The sequence below is a fragment of the Canis lupus genome, chromosome 23 (assembly GCF_003254725.2).
Source record: "Canis lupus dingo isolate Sandy chromosome 23, ASM325472v2, whole genome shotgun sequence".
Taxonomy (NCBI): Eukaryota; Metazoa; Chordata; class Mammalia; order Carnivora; family Canidae; genus Canis; species Canis lupus.
Genome location: NC_064265.1, coordinates 66,874 through 90,537, shown reverse-complemented (window position 1 = coordinate 90,537; position 23,664 = coordinate 66,874). Strand labels below are relative to the sequence as shown.

Below are 23,664 nucleotides of genomic sequence, written 5' to 3'. Positions count from 1 at the left end.
TTCCTGGCCATGTGTGTGTCTTCTTTGGTGAAATTTCTGTTTATGTCTTTTACCCATTTCATGATTGGACTATTTGTTTCTTTGCTGTTGAGTTGAATAAGTTCTTTATAGATCTTGGATACTAGCCCTTTTTTCTGATATGTCATTTGCAAATAACTTCTCCCATTCTGCAAGTTGTCTTTAGTTTTGTTGACTGTTTCTTTTGTTGTTCAGAAGCATTTTATCTTGGGATCCCTGGGTGGCGCAGCGGTTTGGCGCCTGCCTTTGGCCCAGGGCGCGATCCTGAAGACCCGGGATCGAATCCCACGTCGGGCTCCCGGTGCATAGAGCCTGCTTCTCCCTCTGCCTGTGTCTCTGCCTCTCTCTCTCTCTCTGTATGACTATCATAAATAAATAAATTAAAAAAAAAAAGAAGCATTTTATCTTGATTAAGTCCCAATAGTTCATTTTTGCTTTGTTTTTGCTTTTTTTTGTTTTGTTTTGTTTTGTTTTGTTTTTTACATAGGTAGAGGGAGAAGCAGGCTCCTTGTGGGGAGCCTGATGTGGGATTGACCCCAGGACCACATCCTGAGCCAAAGGCAGATGCTCAACCACTGAGCCACCCTGGTGCCCTAGAGTTCTTCATTCTGACCAAGAAAGAATTAGTTTTTAACCTGTGGTTCTGTATGGATCCAACTCTCTCTCCAACAGCTGTCATTTTATTTTTGATGATTGCTGAGGTCCCCCAAGAAGAAGTAACTCTTTGCTGATGTTAGGAGAAGTAGCGGAATTAGGCAATAACACCCTAATTACCTAATTAATTAGGGGCACCCTATGTGATTGGCAGTAGGGACACATTCCCTTGTCTTCATAGATGTATCTTGCAAGAGGTTGCTGTGGCTAAGAGAATGGGCTAGTTTCATTCTTCTGCATCTGGCTGTCCAATTTTCCCAGCACCATTTATTGAAGTAAAGAGACTGTCCTTTTTCCAGGGGATAGTCTTTCCTGCTTTGTCGAATATTAGTTGACCATAGAGTTCAGGGCCCATTTCTGGATTCTGGATTCTATTTCATTGATCTATGTATCTGTTTTTGTGCCAGGACCACACTGTCTTGATGTCCACAGCTTTGTGTTACAACTTGAAATCCAGCATTGTGATGCCCCTGGCTCTGGTTTTCTTTTTCAATATTCCTCGGCTATTCAAGGTCTTTTCTGATTCCACACAAATCATAAGATGATTTGTTCCAACTCTCTGAAGATAGTCCATAGAATTTTGATAAGGATTGCATTAAATGTGTAAATTGCCCTGGGTAACATTGACATTTTCACAATATTAATTCTTCCAGTCCATGAGCACGGACTATTTTTCCATCTCTTTGTGTCTTCCTCAATTTCTTTCAGAAGTGTTCTATAGTTTTGAGGGTATAGATCCTTTACATCTTTGCTTAGGTTTATTCCTCGGTATCTTATGCATTTGGGTGCAATTGTAAATGGGATTGACTCCTTAATTTCTCTTTCTTTAGTCTCATTGTTAGTGTATAGAAATGCCACTGATTTCTGGGCATTGATTTTGTATCCTGCCACTGCCAAATTGCTGTATGAATCTAGCAATCTTGGGGTGGAGGCTTTTGGGTTTTCTATGTACAGTATCATGTCATCTGCAAAGAGGGAGAGTTTGACTTATCTTTGCCAATTTGAATGCCTTCTATTTCTTTTTGTTGCCTGATTGCTGAGGCTAGGACTTCTAGTACTATGTTGAATAGCAGTGGTGAGAGTGGACATCCCTGTCGTGTTCCTTAGAGGAAAGGCTCCCAGTGTTTCCCCATTTAGAATGATATTTGCTGTGGGCTTTTCATAGATGGCTTTTAAGATGCTGAGGAATGTTCCCTCTATCCCTACACTCTGAAGAGTTTTGATCAGGAATGGATGCTGTATTTTGTCAAATGCTTTCTCTGCATCTATTGAGAGGATCATATGGTGCTTGATTTTCCTCCTGTTGCTATGATCAATCACATTGATTGCTTTATGAATGTTGAACCAGCCTTGCATCCCGGGGATAAATCCCACTTGGTCATGGTGAATAATCTTTTTAATGTGCTGTGGATCCTATTGGCTAGTATCTTGTTGAGAATGTTTGCATCCATGTTCATCAGGGATATTGGTCTATAATTCTCCTTCTTGGTGGGGTCTTTGTGTGGTTTTGCAATTAAGGTGATGTTGGCCTCATAGAGCGAGTTTAGAAGTATTCCATCTCTTTCTATCTTTCTGAACAGATTTAGTAGAATAGGTATGATTTCTTCTTTAAACATTTGATAGAATTCCCCAGGGAAGCCATCTGGCCCTGGCCTTTTTTGTCTTGGGAGGTTTTTGATGACTGCTTCAATTTCCTCCCTGGTTATTGGCCTGTTCAGGTTTTCTATTTCTTCCTGTTCCAGTGTTGGTAGCTTGTGGTTTTCCAGAAATGCGTCCATTTCTTCTAGATTGCCTAATTTATTGGCATAAAGCTGCTCATAATAAGTTTTTAAGATTGTTTGTATTTCCTTCATATTAGTGGTGATCTCTCCTTTCTCATTCATGATTTTATTAATTTGAGTCTTTTCTCTCTTCTTTTTAATAAGGCTGGCTAATGGTTTATCTATATTATTAATTCTTTCAAAGAACCAACTCCTGGTTTTGTTGATCTGTTCCACAGATCCTCTAGTCTCTATTTCATTGAGTTCTGTTCACATATTTATTAACTTTCTTCTTCTGCTGAGTGTAGGATCTATTTGATGTTTTTCCTCCAGCTCCTTTAGGTGCAAGGTTAGCTTTCGTATTTGAGTTCTTTCCAGTTTTTGGATGGATGCTTGATTTCCGATGTATCTCCCCCTCAGGACTGCTTTTGCTGTATCCCAAAGATTGTGAATGGTTGTATCTTCATTCTCATTAGTTTCCATGAATCTTTTCAATTCATCTCTAATTTCCTGGTTGACCATTTCATCTTTTAGCAGGATGGTCCTTAACCTCCACGTGTTTGAAATCCCTCCAAACTTCTTCTTGTGATTTAGTTATCATTTAAAAGCATTATGGTCTGAAAATATGCAGGGGACGATCCCATTCTTTGGTATCGGTTAAGACCTGATTTGTGACCCGGTATGTGATCTATTCTGGAGGAAATTCCATGTGCACTTGAGAAGAAGGTGTATTCAGTTGTGTTTGGATGTAAAGTTCTGTAAATATCTCTGAAATCCATCTGGTCCAGTGTATCATTTAAAGATCTTCTTTCTTTGGAGATGTTGTGCTTAGAAGATCTGTCAATTGTAGAAAGCACTACTTCAAGTCACCAAATATAAGTGTATTATTATCTAAGTATGTCTTAACTTTGGTTATTAATTGATTGATATACCTGGCAGCTCCCACATTCGGGTCATAAATACTGATGATTGTTAGGTATCTTGTTGGATAGATCCTTTAAGTATCATATAGTGTCCCTCTTCATCTCCTAACAGTCTTTGGAATAAACTTTAGTTTATCTGATATAAGAATGGCTACTACCCCTGCTTTCTTTTGAGGACCATTTAAATGGTAAATGGCTCTCCAACCTTTTATTTTAAGGCTTTAGGTCTCCTCAAGTCTAAAATGAGTCTCTTGTAGAGACTCATTAGTGGGTCTTGCTTTTTAATACAGTCTGAAACCCTGTCCCTTTTGATGGGGTCATTAAGCCCATTCACGTTCAGAGTCACTATTGAAAGATATGAATGTAGTGTCATCATGATACCTATTCAGTCCCTGTTTTTGTGGATTGTTCCCTTGGGCTTCCTCTTTCTATTACAGAGTCCCCTTTAGTATTTCTTGCAGAGCTGGTTTGGAGGTCACATATTCTTTCAGTTTCTGCCTATCTTGGAAGCTCTTTATCTCTCCTTCTATTCTGAATGAGAGCCTTCCTGGATAATGTATCTTGGCTGCAGGTTCTTCTCATTTAGGACCCTGAATATATCCTGCCAGCCCTTTCTGGCCTGCCAGGTCTCTGTGGAGAGGTCTGCTGTTAACCTAATACTTCTCCCCATAAAGTTTGGGGATCTCTTGTCACTTGCTGCTTTAAGGATCTTCTCTTTATCTTTGGAATTTGCAAGTTTCACTATTAAATGTCGAGGTGTTGAGTGGTTTTTATTGATTTTAGGGGGGGATCTCTCTATTTTCTGGATCTCAATGCCTGTCGTCCCAAGTTAGGAAGTTCTCAGCTATGATATGTTCAAATACACTTTCTTGTCCTCTGTCTCTTTTGGCGCTCTCTGGAACCCCAATTAAACATAGATTTTTCCTTCTGAGGCTGTCAGTTATTTCCCTTAACCTATTCTCATGATCTTTTGTTTGTCTCTTTTTTCCTCAGTTTCCCTCCTTGCCATCATCTTGTCTTCTATGTCACTCACTCGTTCTTCTACCTCGTTAACCCTCGTCCTTAGGACCTCTAGTTTGGATTGCATCTCATCTAATTGATTTTTAATTTCTGCCTGATTAGATATAAATTCTGCAGTCATGAAGTCTCTTGAGTCCTTTATGCTTTTTTCTAGAGCCACCAGTAGCTGTATAATAGTGCTTCTGAATTGGCTTTCTGACATTGAATTGTAATCCAGATTTTGTAACTCTGTGGGAGAGAGGACTGTTTCTGATTCTTTCTTTTGAGGTGAGGTTTTTCTTCTAGTCATTTTGCTCAGTGCAGAGTGGCCAAAAACAAGTTGTACTGGAAAAAGGAGAAAAAGAGAGAAGAGAAAAAAAGAAAACAAAGAAGAAGAAAAAAAAGGTGGGGGAAGCAACAGAAAACAAAAAACAAGGGGGGGGGTGTCCTCTGATTCTATATACTGTAAATCCCTTGACTTCCCCTGGAACTTTCCAGTGCTTGGTCAATAACTTGCTTTTCCCCTGTCCTTCTAGCTGGTCTTCTGGGGGAGGGGCCTGCTGTGCTGATTCTCAGGTGTGTGCACCTGGGGGAGCTGCTCAGCCCCCTGCCTGGTGCACCATTCAGTGGGAGCTGTTTATCCTGTGAGGCCCCAGGAGGAAAAACAACAGTGGTGGAGGCCACTTCTCCAGCCCTTGAGTCAGCTCCCGTAGTAACTACCACAGCTCCCAGTCCACAGGGGCCTGGATGCTCCGGGGGTGGGGGGCACCGATCTGCAGAGCTCGGGGCCACTGGCGGCAGGAGCATCCTTGCTGCACTGTTTCCTCCTGGCCTCTGCGTGTCCCGGGGGGGCGGGGAGCGCCGGACCTTGGGCTGTGTCCCCCAGCGCCCTGTGCTCCAGGACCTGCGCCACTGGAATTACGCTCCAGGGGCCATGCTGCCTCCTCTGCACGGAGCCGAGCCCGAGCTGCCCCCGGAGCTGCTCGCGGCCCGCTGGGCGCACGCTGCAGCCCTATAGGGAGGTGGCCTGCAGTTTGTGGCATGTTCTCCCCCGGGGGCGCAGGTCCTCTGTTAGTGCCCCCTGGGAGCCCGAGGGCATCCCCGCCCTCCTGGGATCCTACTCCAACTCCCTGCGGGCGCCTTTCCATCAGGGAAGGTTGGTGCAGCTCCAGCTTCTCTAGGACTGGGCTTTCCTGTCCTGGGGACACTCGCCCCGGCCTCAGCCCGGCTCCTCGCGGGGGCCCCTCCCCCTTGGATGCTTTTTTATTGCTTTATTTTTCCCCCCGTCTTCCTACCTTGATAGAAGTGCAAACTCTTCTCACTGTAGAGTTCCAGCTGTTCTCTCTTTAAATCTCAGACAGAATTCGTAGGTTTTCAGGATGATTCGAAACTTATCTAGGTAATTTCGTGGGGACAGGTGACTTGGGGACCCTACTCTTCGGCCATCTTGCCCCTCTTCATAATAAGTTTTTAAAATCGTTTGTAGGGATCCCTGGGTGGCTCAGCGGTTTGGCGCCTGCCTTTGGCCCAGGGCGCGATCCTGGAGACCCGGGATCGAATCCCACGTCGGGCTCCCGGTGCGTGGAGCCTGCTTCTCCCTCTGCCTGTGTCTCTGCCTCTCTCTCTCACTGTGTGCCTATCATAAATAAATTTAAAAAAAAATAAAATCGTTTGTATTTCCTTGGTATTGGTTGTGATCTCCCCTTTTTCATTTGTGATTTATTAATTTGAGTCTTTTCTCTTTTGCTTTTAGTAAGGCTGCCTAATGGTTTATTTATCTTATTAATTCTTTCAAAGAACCACCTCCTGGTTTTGTTGATCTGTTCCACAGTTCTTCTGGTCTCTATTTCATTGAGTTCTGCTCGAATCTTTATTAACTCTCTTCTTCTGCTTGGTGTAGGTTTTATTTGCTGTTCTTTCTCCAGTTTGAGGTGCAAGGTTAGCTTGTGTATTTGAGGTTTTTTTCCAGTTTTTTAAGGGATGGTTGTATTGTGATGTATTTCCCTCTTAGGACTGCTCTTGTTGTATCCCAAAGATTTTGAACAGTTGTATCTTCATTTTCACTAGTTTCCATGAATCTTTTTAATTCTTCTCTAATTTCCTGGTTGACTCTCATCTTTTAGCAGAATGGTCTTTAACCTCCACGTGTTTGAGTTTCTTCCAAATTTCTTCTTGTGACTGAGTTCAAGAGTCAAATTTGTGGTCTGAAAATATGCAGGGGATAATCCCAATATTTTGAAATTGGTTGAACCTGATTTGTGACCTAGTATGTGGCCTAATCTGGAGAAAGTTCTATGTGCAATTGAGAAGAATGTGTATTCAGTTGCGTTCGGATGCAAAGTTCTGTAAATATCTGTGAAATCCATCTGGTCCAGTGTATCATTTAAAGCTCTTGTTTCTTTGGTGATGTTGTGCTGAGAAAATCTGTCATTTGCAGAAAGTGCCGTGTTGACATCTCCTACTATCAGTGTATTATTATCTAAGTATGTCTTTACTTTGGTTATTAATTGATTGATATACTTGGCAGCTCCCACATTGGGGCTTAAATATTCATGATTGTCCAGTCTTCTTGTTGGATAGACCCTTTAAGTATGAAAGAGTGTCCCTCTTCTTCTCTTACTACAGTCTTTGGGATAAACTTTAATTTATCTGGTATGAGGATGGCTACTCCAGCTTTCTTTTGAGGACCATTTCACTGATAAATGGTTCTCCAACCTTTCATTTTCAGGCTGTAGGTCCTTAGGTCTCAAATGAGTCTCTTGTAGACAGCAAATAGATGGGACTTGCTTTTTTATCCAGTCTGAAACCCTGCGTCTTTTGATGGGATCATTTAGCCCATTCACATTCAGAGTTACTATTGAAAGATGTGAATTTAGTGTCATCGTAATACCTATTCAGTCCCTGTTTTTGTGGATTATTTCTTTGGGCTTCCTCTTTCTTTTCCAGAATCCCCCTTAATATTTCTTGCAGAGCTGGTTTGGTGGTCACTTATTATTTCAGTTTCTGTCTATTTTGGAGGCTCTTTATCTCTCCTTCTATTCTGAATGAGAGCCTTGTTGGATAGAGTATTCTTGGCTGCATGTTCTTTTCATTTAGGACCCTGAATATATCCTGCCAGCCCTTTCTGGCCTGCCAGGTGAGAGGTCTGCTGTCAATCTAATATTTCTCCCCGTCTAAGTTAGGGATCTCTTGTCTCCTGCTGCTTTAAGGATTTTCTCTTTATCTTTGGAATTTGCAAGTTTCACTATTAAATGTCACAGTGTTGAACGGTTTTTATTGATTTGGGGGGACCTCTCTATCTGCTGGATCTGAATGCCTGTTTCCTTCCCCATGTTAGGGAAGTTCTCAGCTATGAAATTTTCAAATATGCTTTCTGGACCTCTGTGCCTCTTGGCGCTCTATGGAACCTCAATTACACGTAGATCTTTCCTTCTGAGGCTATCATTTATTTCCCTTATCCTTTCCTCGTGGTCTTTTAATTGTTTTTATCCCTTTTTTTCAGCTTCCTTCCTTACCATCAACTTGTCTTCTATGTTACTCTTTCTTCTACCTCATTAGCCCTCATCATTAGGACCTCCAGTTTGGATTGCATCTCATTTAATTGATTTTTAATTTCTGCCTGATTAGATCTAAATTCTGCAGTCATGAAGTCTCTTGAATCCTTTATGCTTTTTTCTAGAGCCACCAGTAGGTTTATAATTTTGATTCTGAATTGGCTTTCTGGCATTGAATTGTAATCCAAATTCTATAATTCTGTGGCAGAGAGTACTGTTTCTGATTCTATCCTCTGTGGTGAGATCTTCTTTCTATTCATTTTGCTCACTGCAGAGTAGCTGTATGAGCAGGCTGAGTCAGGAATATTAACTATGACCTAAGTAAATTTCACCCTCGATGATTCTGACAAGGTCAGAGACCCAGAAATTTAAAAAAAGATCAGAATGAAATAAAACAAAAGGACCACTAAAGTGAAAAACAAATTTTAAAACAATGTAGTAAAAAATAAAAGGCCAAAAATCCCAAAGAAGAAGAGAAAAAAAAATAAAAGAAGAGAAAAAAGCAAAAGTAAAGAGAAAAAAAAGAAAAGAAAGAGAGAAAAAAATGGGAGGATTGGGAGATGGTGTTGGTGACAAAGTTGTAGTGGAGGTAGAATGTAGTCAGTCTACTGAGGGGTCCTAGATGGTGATCCTCTTGGTTCTGAGTATATTAAGTTCTGTATGTTAGAAGATGCTCAGTCCCAAATTTATATAAACCAGAAATACTTGTAGAAAGCCCCAACATTGATCACCAAAACATAAATTAGATAAAAGAGGGTGACAGAATGGGAATGAGGAACCTCACAGAATGAACCAGCACAGTATACCACTTGGTTCTGAGTGCATGCTGGTCATGTTTTAGAAGGTATTAACTTCCACCATTGTAGAATAAAATGAGGGAGAGAAAATGAAAAACATAATACAAAGAAAACACATCTTATATATCTCCCAAAATTAAGTTGAGTATGTTGAAGGGAATCTAGAAGTGGAAAATATATCTAAGACCTGTAATTGTAGAGATATGAAAGTGAAAAAGGAAGAAACCTAAAAATAAAGAGGTGGTAAAATATTGTAGTTAAGGTTGGAAAAGAGAACAAAAAATGGGAAATTTATAGTCTGATATAAAAAGGAGTTGTACTAGAAAAAGGAAGAAAAAAATAGGGGTATTCTCTGGTTTCATATACTGTAAATCCCTCGACTTACCCTGGAGGTTTCCCATGCTGCTTGACAAGAACTTGCTCTTCCCCTGTTGTTCCAGCTGGTCTTCTGGGGGAGGGGCCTTCTGTGCTGACTTTCAGGTGTGTGTACCTGGGGGAGATGCCCTATCCCCTGCAGAGTGCCGGGCTCAGTGCCAGCTGTTTACCCCATGAGGTCTTTGTTCCCTGGTGGCCTGCCCCTCTTAGGCACACAGCGACACCAGGAAGAACAACACTGGCGGCAGCCAGGTCTCCAGCTCTTGAGTCAGCTCTCTGCATTAACTACTGCAGTCTCCCAGTCTGCACTGGCCTAGATGCTCCCAGGGTGGGGGCGCTGACCTGCACAGCCTGAGGGCGCCCGGTGGCAGGAGAGTCCTCGCTGTCCTGTGCCCTCCCTGCCTCTGCCTGTCCTAGGGAGACCACAGGATGGGGGGCTGTGTCCCTCCATCACCTGGGGATCCAGGGCCTGTGCTGCTGGAATTGTGCTCCTGGGGCCGCAGCTCCTGAAAGCAGCAGGGCTCAGACTCCTCTGTCCAGAGACCCCACCTGACCCACTAGTTTCTCCCAGAAGTCCTGTCAGGTGCATGTTCCAGCCCTTTACTGAGTTGGGCCCGCAGTGTGCTTTGCACTCTCCCCTGGATGCACTTCCTCTGTTAGAGACTCCGGAAGACTGGAGGCTCCACTGCCCCTCCTGCGGTTCTGCCCAATTTCCCTGCTAAGTGCCTTTCCATCCAGGAAGAATCTGGTGCAGATTTTTAAAGTTCCCACTGCTCAGGGCCTGGGCTTTCCTGTCCTGGAGGCTCTTGCCACCTGGCTTTAGCAGGCTCTTCGGGGGGCCCCTCCTCCATGTGATTCTTTTTATTTTATTTTTTTCCACCTTCCTACCTTGTAAGAAGTGAATAACCTTTCTCTCTATAGTGTTCTGGCTGTTCTTTATTTAAATCTCAGGTCATATTTGTAGATTTTCAGATGGTTTGAAAGTTATCTAGGCAAGTTGGTGGGGCCAGGTGAGTTGAGGACCCTACTCCTCTGCCATCTTGCCCCGCCTCCTCCTAAATACAATATCTGTGTCAATTACATTATAATTAACTCTCATGAGATCTTTATCTATGGCCAGTCTAAAATCTTTTACAATTTACAGTTATTATTTTACTTTGATGTGTTTGCAAAAGTGAGATTCATAAAAATGGTCCTATCAAGTACTCTTGACTACTAACACTGCTGCCAAATTAAAAGGTGTCAAACCTCCAGTCCGTATTTCAAAACTGAAGAAGGATCCACGTGACATCTTATCCTGTACAAGTGGTGGAGACTTCAAAATCAAATTGATGAGGAAGAGGAGTAGCCAACATGAAGAAAGGCTGCTTTTACCCAAAATGTTGGATCAAGAAGATATATTTTTCCTTTTCTTTTTTCCTCTCTGACCATCCTTTTCCTAATTCTTACACCACAAAGATCTTTTTCCACCTTTTCTTCTTGCTCTGTTGTGGAAAGATAATGGCATTATTTACATATCTCAGGCTATTGCAAGAGTGAGTAGGAGGGTAATCCAATCTCCAAGTGATTGTTGGAAGTGCCATGATGGTGGTGGTTCTATAGTTCTGCTTGTCACACACTTCTGATTCCCAATGCCTCAACCTCACCAGAGCACTCAGCTCCCTGTCTATCATGTTATCCTCCTTAACGCTGGGGGGCCATTTCTTTCTTACTCTAAGGGAAATATCAGGGTCTACCACTAAAGCTATAGCTGCCTAGCAGACATCATTGTATTTGCCTGTAAAAGTTGTCCTGACAATAGAATAGCTCTGGATTATCTACTTGCAGAACAAGAAGGAATTTGTGCAATAATCAACAGCACCTGCTCTATCTGGATAAACACTTCTGAGAAAGTGGTGGAGACACTGTTACATGAAATGCATAAAGAGGACAACTGACTCAAAGAAGTATCCCCTAAAGAAGGGTTCATTTTTTTAACTTACTTTATTCTAGCTTATTTGGTTTATGGGGACCCTGGCTCTGGAGTGCTCAACAAACCAAGGGTGTCATTTGATTGCTAATAATTACTATTTTCTCCCTAATAAACTGCATTCCCTCTGAAGTTTTAAATGCACTGGATAGCCATTGACTGGGTAATAGATAGTCTCTGACCAACTAAAACAAACACAAAAACCCTGAAGAATAATATAACCAGGTCCAATAATACAAGCTTGACATCATCTCTTGTGACTATTATACTGTGACTCCCGAGGCAATGATAACGGAGAGTCAAACTAGGCCAATATTTTTTAAAGCATTTATTTATTTATTGAGAAAGAGAGCATGATCAAGGGGAAGGACAAAGGAAGAGAGAGAATCTCAAGCAGACACCGCACTGAGCACAGAGCTGACATAGGACTCTATCTCACAACCCAGAGATCATAACCTGAGCCAAAATCAAGAGCTGAACACTTAACTGACCGAGCCTTCCAGACACATGTAAAGCCGATATATTTTATCATATCTTGAATGGTCAAGAGAATGATCAAAAGTGGATGGGAGCTGTCAAAATAAATTTTTAGGTTCAAGAAGGAGCCACTACTGCTCAGGATGCCACATCAGCAAACCTAACTTCCATGTTCCTGTAGAGTCTCCACTTGACAAGACACACAGAGTATCCAAACACCAATCCAACTCTTTATATATTTTCTTGTTCCTTAATCTTTCCAAATAAGGTCAGATATGCAACCCCAGCTAATCACACCCTGTCTCTAACTTGCTGCTTCTAATTCTATTTAAAACTTTCTCTTAACCACAATCCTCCAGGAAGAGTGTGCTACCACTTGGGTGGCACTGTATTCTCCCAGCCTTTGGAATTTTCCTTGTATAAAGGACATCACACTTACTACTAAATTGTTTTAGTTTTGTCATTTTGCAAATGACAAATTTCTACCACACAGTGGTAGAAAACATTTGCAAATCATATAGCTAATATGAAATTTATTTCCAAAATATATAAGGAACTATTATAACTTAATAAGAGGACAACTAACCCATTTTTAAATAATTAAACCTTAATTTTAAAAATTAAAAGTAACCAAATTAAACTTTTAAAAAGACAACCCAATTTTAAAAACCCCAAAGGAAAAAAAAAAAAAAAAACCAAAGGATTTGAATGGACATTTCTTCAAAGAAGATATGCAAATGACAAAGAAGTACATGAAAAAAAATGCTCATCATTAGGCATTAGGGAAATGCAAGTCAAAATGAGATACCACTTCATACCCACTATATGGCTATAATAAAAAAATTAAAAACAAATAAAAACAGACAATAACAAATTAGAACCTCATATTGCTTATAGAGATGTAAAATGGTGTAGCTGCTTTGACAAGTAGTTTGGCAGTTCTTTTAAAAGTTAGGCATATGGCTACCGTATCACTCAACAATTCTGCTTTGATATAGATGCCACATATAAATGATAACATGGCCATACAAAAACTTACACAGGAACGTTTGTAGCAGTGCTATTCCTAATCTCAAAAAAAAAAAAAAAAAGAGAGAGAGAGAGGTAAAAAAACCTAAATGTCTGCCAATAGATGAATGAGTAAAGAAAATGAAATATATCTGTATGGTGGGTTATGGCTGGGTAATACAAAAATTGAAGTGCTGATACATGCTACAAAATGGAAGAATTTGAAAACATCAAGGTATTTGAAAAAGTCAGCAACAAAAAGACCACATATTTCATTCATGTAAAATAGCTAGAAAGATGGGGCAAATTTATAAAGACACAATGCAGACTAGTGGTGGCGTAGGGCTAGGGGCAGCAGTGGGAGGTGGGCGGGCCAGGAAGGTGAAAAGTGCTAATGGGTAGAGGCCCTCTTTGGGGGTAATAAAAATATTCTAAAGTTATATTATGGAGACATTTGCATAATTCTGTGAATATACTAAAAACCATTGAATTATACACACTAAATGGTTAAATAGTGTGGTATGTGAATTATATCTAAATGAAGCTATTTAACAAAATCCATCCCAAAGCTTTATTTATCTAAGCCAAATGTTTACTCTGTGTTCTCCTTCCCATTTCAAATAATTTCTGGCCACCTTGTCCAATCAAGCCTCAACAAAATTAAGCAAGTACAATTAAACAATTGTACCCTAATTATAAGCCAACATAGAAATTTCCTACCACATCCCCACCCTCATTATCTCATTCCCAGGAAAAATTAAAGTTCAAGACTAACTCCTTTGCAAGCTGAAGTCCTAAAACATTAAAATCCAAAGGAATTAAAACCCCAGGCAGAATTCTCTTGTTCTTGTGTGAGTTTAAAACTCCAAAATTTTAAGTTTATAAACTACCCTCCCCAAATTCTTATTCAGTTCAGACTTAGCCAGAATCTGAGCCATTGAGATTCCCAATCTTAGTGCCTGGGTAAAGTCCAACTTCCTGCTGGAAGCCTGGAGCCTGATTCTCACTATGATTGAGTGTAGGATTTTCAAAGCAGCAATTCCCAAAATGTGGTTCTTGGATCAGCTACAGCAGCAGTAACAGGAGCCAGGAATTTGTTAGCAATGCAAATTCTTAGGGCCCACCCCAGCCCTGCTGATCAGAAAATCTGGGGGAGAATCCAATAATCTGTGTTTTAACAAGCTGTGTTATGCAGCCATGATCTCCCTCTCCTGGACTTCAGGACCTTGTGTAATCAGTCCCCTTCCCCTGAGCATGGATTGGTCTTAGTGACTGGTTTGTAACGAAAAGGCTATGGGCACCCCGGGTGGCTCAGTGGTTTAGCGCCGCCTTCAGGCCAGGGCATGATCCTGGAGACCAGGGATCCAGTCCCACCTCAGGCTCCCTGCATGGAGCCTGCTTCTCCCAGTGCCTGTGTCTCTGCCTCACTCTCTCTCTCTCTCTCTCTGCCTCTCATTAATAAACAATAAATAAAATCTTTAAAAGAGAAAAAAAAAGGCTACACAGGGACACCTGGGTGGCTCAGCAGTTGAGCATCTACCTTCAGCTCAGGGCATGATCCCAGGGTCCTGGGATTAAGTCCTGCATTGGGCTCCCAGAGGGGAGCCTGCTTCTCCCTCTGCCTGTGTTTCTGCCTCTCTCTGTGTGTCTTTCACGAATAAATAAATAAATAAGATAAATAAAAAGAAAAGGCTACCACAGAAGTGAAGAGATGTCACTGGCAAACCCACTCTGTACAATCTGGAAGGACTGGCTTCCATCTTGGGCACTCCCTGGCTCTCTATGTCAGATGGGTAACTGCTGTGATGTAAGGGCACTCAGGCAGCCTTTGGAGACACACACATGATGAGGAACCAAGGCTCACAAAGAGCCATGTGAGAGAGCTTGGCTGTAGTCCCCTACCAGCCATCACCAGAGAGACCTCCATCAGAGACTGTATCTCTGGCTGTAACTTCATATCAGATATCAGAGATATCTCTGTATCTCTGGCTGTAACCTCATAGAGACCCTGACCTAGAGGCACCTAGTTAAGTTGTATGTACACTCCTGACCCATAGAAATTGAGATAATAAATGCTTATTGTCTTAAGTGTCTAAGTTTTGCAGTAATTTGTTACACAGAAGTATGTAATTCACATATTATTATACAATTAGATAATTCTGACAGAGGCTAAAGTTTAAGAACCACTGCTTTCACTTTAGGAATGGTCAGTCACCAACTGAAGCAGAATTTCTCACTCTTGCCCTTGCCTTTCAGTAAGGATCAGGTAAATTTTTGATGGCTTCACCTTCTTCTCAGGTTGGTCACTAAAGTTCCCTAACTCTGGTGAGGCTTGTGTTATTTTCCAGATTGCCTCCCTTTCTTGCCTTTACTTTCTCCTTGCTTTCAAAGCCCACTCAGTTTCTATTCTTACACTACATTTTGCCTGAGGGGTACCCTATGGAGGGCTACAAATAATTGCTAGTCTGTCAAAGTCATCTGCTATTGCAACAAATCTTATCCATTCTCCCTTCCTGGGATGGATAATTTGCATGTAAGGAGACATTTCTCATCCCAATGTCCTCTACCCCCAGCTGCTGTGGTGAGTGTCTTCTGTCTCTGTCATACCCTCCCTTGGTTTCCTTTAGTTCATCAAGCACACTCCCGTGGAGCTGAAGCAAACCTGTATGTCTACCTATTGTGTCCACATCACCTGGAAATCCAGCAAGGGAGCTCTGATGAGTTTAGGTTGGTGAAATTAATTGGCAAATCTGACCTAGCTATGGTCCTTACCCTGGCTGTACATAAAATCACCCAAAAGCTTTGGACATATGCTCTACCCAGACTGCTAAAGTCACACTCCTCAGGTGACTCACAGTTTTAGGGGTTAGTCTCTCAACTGTTCTCTCCGTGGTTATTCTTTGTGCACCTCTTCTCCCCCAAGTAGTTTCATGGATCTTCCCTCTCCTCTAAAGGTGTCATTTCACCTTTCATTTCAGTCTGTCCCAAGACCTCTCTTGGCTTCATCAGTGGGATGCCTTTGGCTCCAGCTACTGTTGGTAATTTAGTAATAGCATGTTTCCCTCACCTTTTTAGTGCCTCCTTCATGAACAGTTGGATCCACATTAGTCCCCATCTCCTTATCCTGGTCTTCAAATCCACTTTGTGTTTTATATCAGTCTCACTGGTCCAAGTACTTAAATTCCTAGGGAAGTCTCTTCCTTTAGCTAAATTAGAGGGTATTTCAGTTAGTGTTCTTCTGCGAAACAGAATCAATAAGATCTATGTACATATATTATGAGATTTATTTTAAGTGATTTGTTCATGTGATTATAGGAGCTAGGAAAAAATCCAGGTCTGAAACTTGTCAGACAGGCCAGCAGCATGGAAACTCAGGAAAAATTGTGTTGTTATCTTAATGTAGAATTCCTTCTCCTGGAAACCTCAGATTTTGCTCTTAAGGCAAAAAAGCTTGTTGAATGAGATTCATCTGACGTTGTCAAAGGTGATCTCCTTTACTTAAAGTTAGCTAACTGCAGATGGTAATCATATCTACAGAAATACCTTTACAGTAACATCTAAACCAGAGTTTGACCAAACAACTGAGCACCATAACTTTAGTCAAATAAATACATAAAATTTAACATCATTGTTGATTTTCTTCCTTTTTGTTCTAATTTTGCCTCTGTTCTTGTTTTGAAAGCTAACTTGAAACATGTTTTGCAAAATACTTCTGTTCTTGCTTATGTTTCCAAAGAAATTTCAGTCCAAGGACAGAATGTTCCACACACAGTCCTTTTAGTCGCATTCTTGGCCTTTAGTTTTACAATGATATCACTGAGAAGATAAAAAAAATATTTTTGTAATTAGAGCAAAGAGTGCTCAGCCACAAGGTGGCTGTTTTGTGCAATAATATGTGCTAAAAATTGTGTAAGGACACTTACCTGAGCCCAACTTTGCCTTTCAGAGCCAATGTTATGGCTGGACTGGTCCTAGAGGTTTTTATTATGATGACAAGATGCCTTCAGTAACAAAGATCAGAAATACACAGAAAACCTCGTAGACTCAACAACTGTTAGAACAAGTAAATATGGATCCCTGGGTGGCGCAGCGGTTTGGCGCCTGCCTTTGGCCCAGGGCGCGATCCTGGAAACCCCGGATCGAATCCCACGTCGGGCTCCCGGTGCATGGAGCCTGCTTCTCCCTCTGCCTATGTCTCTGCCTCTCTCTCTCTCTCTCTCTCTATGTGACTATCATAAATAAATAAAATTAAAAAAAAAAAGAACAAGTAAATAAACTCAGCAAAGTCACAGATACAAAATCAACACACAAAAATCCATTGCATTTCTATACACTAATACTGAACTATCCAAAAAAGAAATTTAAAAAGTCCTATTGACAAGAGCAACAAAAAGAATAAAATAGAAATAAGCCTAACCACGGAGGTAAAGGACATGTACACTGAAAACCAAAATATTAATGAAAAAAATGAAAGCAGGAACAAATAAGTGGAAAACATTCCATGTTTATGGGTTGGAAGAATTAGTATTTTTCAAAGGTCCATATTACCTAGGCAACTTACAGGTCCAATGTAATCCCTATTAAAATCCCAGATACACTTTTACAAAAATAGAAAAAATAATCCTAAAATTCCTAAAGAGACACAAAATAGGGGTTGGTAATTTGCCTAATAGGCAAAGTAATATTGAATTAAAAGAACAAAGCTGAAGGTATCACACTTTCTGGTTTCAAAACATATTACAAAGCTATAGTAATTAGAACTGCATGATACTGGTATAAAATAAACATACCGACCAATGGAACAATAAAAAGCTCAGAAATAAACCCATATGTATGCATTCTACTGGTTTTCTTTACAAGAATGCTAAGAATAAACAAATGAGAACAGATAATCTCTTCAATAAATGGTGCCGAGAAAATCAGATGTCCACATTCAAAAAGAATGAAATCAAACCCTTATCTTGCACCATAACAAAACTGACTAAAAATGGATTAAAAGTTTGAACATAGATTCAGAACCCTAAACTCCTAGAAGAAATATTACAGAAAGCTACTTGACATTGGCCTTTGGCAATAATATTTTGAATGTGACACCAAAAGCATAGGCAACAAAAACAAAAATAAAAATTGGAACAACAGCAAACTGAAAAGCTTCTGCACAATAAATGAAACAATCAACAGAGCAAAAAGGCAATCTACAAAGTGGAAGAAACCAATTGCAAACCATGTATCTGATAAGGAGTTAGCTTCCATAATGCATGAGGAATTCATACAGTTCAATAGCATGCATAAATAATAAATAAATAAATAAATAAATAAATAAATAACCCAACTTAAAAATGATCAGAGAGGGGCACCTGGATGGCTCAGCAGTTGAGTGTCTACCTTTGGCTTGGGTCCTAGTCCCAGGGTCCTGGGATGGAGTCCCACATTGGGCTCCCCGCAGGGGGCATGCTTCTCCCTTTGCCTGTGTCTCTGCCTCTCTTTCTGTGTCTCTCGTGAATAAATAAATAAAACCTTTTTTTAAAAAATGATCAAAGAACTTGAATAGACATGTATATGGTCAGCAGTTATATAAAAATATGCCCAACATCACTAACCATCAGGGAAATTCAAATAAAAATCACAATGAGATACCACTTCAAAATTCTTTAGGGTGGTTATTATAAAAAACAAAAGATAATTGTTGGGAAGGCTATAGTGAAATTGGAACTTATACAGTGTTGGTAATAATATGCAATGATGCAACTGCTATGGAAAAGAGTATGTAGGTTCCTCAAAAATTAATAATAGAATTGTCATATGATTCAAAAACCCCAATTCTAGGTATATGTACAAAATAATTGAAATCAGGATCTCAAAGAGTTACCTGCACTCCTGAGTTCATGGCAGCATTATTCGCAGTAACCAAGATATGGAAACAACCTAAATGTCCATCAACAGATAAATAAATAAAATACAGCATACACACACACACACACACACACACACACAGCAGATTATTATTCTTCCTTTAAAAAGAAGTAAATCCTACCAGTCATGACATCATGGATGGATCTAGAAGACATTATACCAGGTGAAACATGTTACTCACAGAAGGACATATACTGCAAGATTTTTCTTATCTGAGGCATCTCACATAGTCAAAGGTACAGAGATAGACAATAGAGTGATTGTGTGGGGGGGCAGGTATGAGAAATTGCTGTTCAAAGGATATAAAGCTAATTTTATGAGGTAAGTTCCAGAGATCTGCTGTACAATATACTTCCTAAGGTTAACAATAAGGTATTATGTCCTTAAAAATTTGTTAATAGATCTCATTTTAAATGCTTTTACCAGAAAGGAGGGGGACACAAGAAAATCTTTGGAGGTGATTGATATGTTTATTACCTGGATTGTAGTGATAGTGACACAAGTGTATGCATATGTTCAAACTCACCAAGGAATATACATTAATTATGTGCATTTTTTGTATACCAATCATACTTCAATAAAACTGGAAAAAATAAAATAAATGCAATATGTGATTCTAGATTGCAACTTGGACTAATAATTTCCATGATGGACATGAGTTGAACAAAATTTGTATATGGGCTGTAGATTGACCATTAATGCTGTATCAAGGTTAAGTGTCCTAGAGAGGAGGGGCAAGATGACGGAAGACTAGGGTCCCCACATCACCTGTCCCCACCAAATTACCTAGATAACCTTCAAATCATCCTGAAAATCTACGAATTCGGCCTGAGATTTAAAGAGAGAACAGCTGGAATGCTACGGTGAGAAGAGTTCGCGCTTCTATCAAGGTAGGAAGACGGGGAAAAAGAAATAAAGAAGCAAAAGGCCTCCAAGGGGGAGGGGCCCCGCGAGGAGCCGGGCTGAGGCCGGGGCGAGTGTCCCCAGGACAGGAGAGCCCCGTCCCGGAGGAGCAGGAGCTGCACCGACCTTCCCGGGCGGAAAGGGGCTCGCAGGGGGTTGGAGCAGGACCCAGGAGGGCGGGGATGCCCTCGGGCTAAGGGGACACTAACAGCACCTGCGCCCCGGGAGAGTGCGCCGAGCTCCCTAAGGGCTGCAGCGCGCACGGGGGACCCGGAGCAGCTCGGGGGGCTCGGGGGCGGCTCCGCGGAGGGGGCTGCGGGGCGGGAGCAGCTCGGGGGGCTCGGGGGCGGCTCCCCGGAGGGGGCTGCGGGGCGGGAGCGAATCCAACAGCGCAGGCCGGAGGCACAGGGCGCCGGGACACAGCCCAGATTGGCCTCCCCCCGGGACAGGCAGAGGCCGGGAGGGCCCAGGACAGCGAGGACGCTCCTGCCCCGAGCTGAGCAGATCAGCGGCCCCGCCCGGAGCCTCCAGGCCCTGCAGACGGAGAGCTCTGTGGTTACTGCGGGGGCTGACTCCAGGGCTCCAGAGCTGGCCCCGCCACCGGGGTTGTTCCTCCTGGGGCCTCACGGGGTAAACAACCGCCACTGAGCCCTGCACCAGGCAGGGGCAGAGCAGCTCCCCCAAGTGCTAACACCTGAAAATCAGCACAACAGGCCCCTCCCCCAGAAGACCAGCTGGACGGACAAATTCCAGGGGAAGTCAAGGGACTTAAGGTACACAGAATCAGAAGGTACTCCTCCGTGGTTTTACCTTTACCTTGCCTGTCTTGCATTCACTTCCTTAGGATATGCACAGCCTTCTGAAAGTAATCTTTCCTCCTGCCTCCTTCCACCTGGTAGTCTGCTCCTGGTGCTGCTCGGCCCTGTATCCTAACTTGGCAGAGTGCAACAGGGAGCAGTGGCAGAAAAGTGCTGCAGAGGCTCATTGGAAAAAGATCCCTCTGTGGCCAAGAGGCAGCACTCACCAACAGCTAGAGAATGCAATCATAGCTCCTTGTTCAAAATACATTTTTAAATTTATTTTATTTTTCCCCTTCCCATTTGCTCATCTTACCAGAAAAGAGTTTTGTTTCTTAAATTCTGCATGAGTGAAATCATATGGTATTTGTCTTTCTCTGATTGACATATTTCACTCAGCATAATACCCTATAGTTCTATTCATGTCACTGAAATGGCAAGGTTTCATCCTTTTTGATGGTTGAGTAATATTCCATTGTGTGTAGATATATGAAGTGGTATCTCATCATGGTTTTGATTTGTATTTTACTGACTATAAGTGATGTTGAGCATCTTTTCACGTATTTGTTAGTCATCTGGATAATCTAAGAAAGGTGTCTATTCATGTCTTCTGCCCATCCTTGACTTGATTATTTGGTTTTTTGGGTGTTAGGATTGATAAGTTCTTTATAGAATTTTGGATACTGACCCTTTATCAGATATGAACTTGTAAATATCTTCTTCCATTCTGTAGGCTTCCTTTTAATTCTCTTGATTGTTTTCTTCACTCTGCAGAAAAGAGAGAAACGGGAGAGGGGGGGGAGCGGGGAGAGAGAGAGAGAGAGAGAGAGAGAGAGAGAGAGAGAGAGAGAGAAACTGAAAGAGACTTGTTTTTGTATTTTTTTAAATTTTTAATTTATTTTTTATTGGAGTTCAATTTGCCAACATATAGCATATCACCCATCAAGTGCCCCCCTCAGTCACTCAGTCACCCCAAGCCACCTCCCCTTCCACTACCCCTTTTCATTTCCCAGAGTTAAGAGTCCTCATGTTCTGTCACCCTCACTGATATTTTCACTCGTTTTCTCTCCTTTACCCTTTATTCCCTTTCACTACTTTTTATATTCCCCAAATGAATGAGACCATATAATGTTTGTCCTTCTTCGATTGACTTATTTCACTCATCATAATACCCTCCAGTTCCATCCACTCAAAGCAAATGGTGGGTATTTGTCATTTCTATTGGCTGTGTAATATTCCACTGTATACATAAACCACATCTTCGTTTTCCATTCATCTTTCAATGGGCACTAAGGCCCCTGCGACATTTGGCTATTGTGGACATTGCTGCTATAAACATCAGGGTGCAGGTATCCTGGAATTTCACAGATGTGTATCTTTGGAGTAAATCCCCAACAGTGCAATTGTTGGGTCTTAAGGCAGATCTATTTTTAACTCTTTGAGGAACCTCCACACAGTTTTCCCAAGTGGCTGTACCAGTTCACATTCTCACCAACAGTGCAAGAGGGTTCCCCTTTCTCCACATCCTCTCTGTTTGTTGTTTACTGTCTTGTTAATTTTCCCCATTCTCACTGGTATGAGGTGGTATCTCATTGTGGTTTTCATTTGTACTTCCCTGATGGCAAAGGATGCGCAGCATTTTCTCATGTGCTTCTTGGCCATGTCTATGTCTCCCTTTGTGAAATTTCTGTTCATGTATTTTACCCATTTCACGATTGTACTGTTTGTTTCTTTGCTGTTGAGTTGAATACGTTATTTGGGGGGGGGGATTTGGAGGCCTTTGTGTTTTTTTTTATAAATTAATTTTTTATTGGTGTTCAATTTGTCAACATACACAAAAACACACAGTGCTCATCCCATCAAGTGCCCACCTCAGCGCCCACCACCCAGTCACCCCTACGCCCCGCCCACCTCGCCTTCCACCATCTAGTTTGTTTCCCAGAGTTAGGAGTCTTTCATGTTCTGTCACCTTCTCTGATATTTCCTACTCATTTTCTCCCCTTTCCCCTCTAATCCCTTTCACTATTTTTTATATTCCCTGAATTAATGAAACCATATGTTTGTCCCCTTCTGATTGACTTACTTCACTCAGCATTATACCCTCCAGTTCTATCCACTTTGAAGCAAATGGTGGGTATTTGTCGTTTCTAATGGCTGAGTAATAGAACAGATCGACAAAACCAGGAGTTGGTTCTTTGAAAGAATTAATAAGATAGATAAACCATTAGCTAGCCTTATTAAAAAGAAAAGAGAAAAGACTCAAATTAATAAAATCATGGATGAAAAAGGAGAGATCACAACCAATATCAAGGAAATACAAATGATTTTAAAAACATATTATGAACAGCTACACGCCAATACAGTAGACAATCTAGAACAAATGAATGCATTTCTGGAAAACCACAAATCACCAAAACTGGAACAGGAAGAAATAGAAAACCTGAACAGGCCAATAACCAAGAAGGAAATTGAAGCAGTCATCAAAAATCTCCCAAGACACAAAAGGCCAGGGCCAGATGGCTTCCCAGGGAATTCTACCAAATGTTTAAAGAAGAAACCTTACCTATTCTACTAAAGCTGTTCTGAAGGATAGAAAGTGATGGAGTACTTCCAAATTCGTTCTATGAGGCCAGCATCACCTTAAAGCACATAAAGCATCTTATTAATAATTTTTATGTTAATTATCTTTGAAATAATACTTTGGATATATTTGATTAAATAAAATATATTATTAAGATTAATTTCACTTGATTCTTTTTTACTTTTGAAAATTTGGCTCCAAGATAATTTGAAATTACACACATGACATATATTTCTATTGGACAGTGCTGGTCAATGTGGTAATGCATTTCAAAATACTTTGGCATAAACAGTGGGAAGGATGTATGTTCATAGAGATCAACTCTCCACAATCTAAAAATAGCTGTGTGTGCTCAGGGTCCATCAGAAATCTCCATCTCAGGGTGATTGATTGGAATCAGAAGTCACTAATTAGCAAAATGGCAGAAAAGTTAACATCCATCATAACTGAAACCTACCCCAGAAGGTTTAGTCAGTAAAAAAAAAAAAAAAAAAAAAAGCAGATAGAATTATTTTTGTGTGTGCAGAAATCATAAAAAGGTTTGGCTGAAAAAAAGTTGCACAGACTTGGCCACCCTTGGATACACGAGGCAAACCAGGAACCCCCAGCATCTTAGGGCAATGTTCAAAGTGGATGGCTGTGCTAGCTGTGTGACACTCCACTTCCTGGAGGTCCCCAAGCCAACCCAAGCCCAGAGAATGTCTTCATCCTGGAGTCACCTTCTCAAGCAAACACCAGCTGAAGAATAGAGAGTGAGCTACAGGGAGAGACCACAGGACTGCCTGGTGCCTACACGTTAATAATGTGTGAGTGTTTGGAAGAGTTGGAACTGAGACTTGTTTCTATAAGTAGGTGATGAGGTTAGGAGGAAGGGGAGATTGTGTAGCCTTCTCTTAACTTTAATTGGGACATGTTGCTGATATAGACCAAAAGAAT

General features: G+C 41.3%; 1 protein-coding gene and 1 long non-coding RNA gene across 3 annotated transcripts in view; one reads left to right on the top strand and one right to left on the bottom strand.

The window, feature by feature from the left end:
- LOC112668863 (cystatin-9-like) overlaps positions 1–23,664 on the top strand; it is a 1,128,704-nt gene that overhangs the window by 1,087,998 nt on the left and 17,042 nt on the right. The gene's annotated exons all lie outside the window — the stretch shown is intronic.
- On the bottom strand, positions 15,850–20,324 carry LOC112668862 (uncharacterized). Its single transcript, XR_003141931.3, has 3 exons — positions 20,167–20,324; positions 16,458–16,585; positions 15,850–16,350 (listed from the first exon to the last, which is right to left on the bottom strand). It is a non-coding gene; the product is annotated as an uncharacterized LOC112668862 (long non-coding RNA).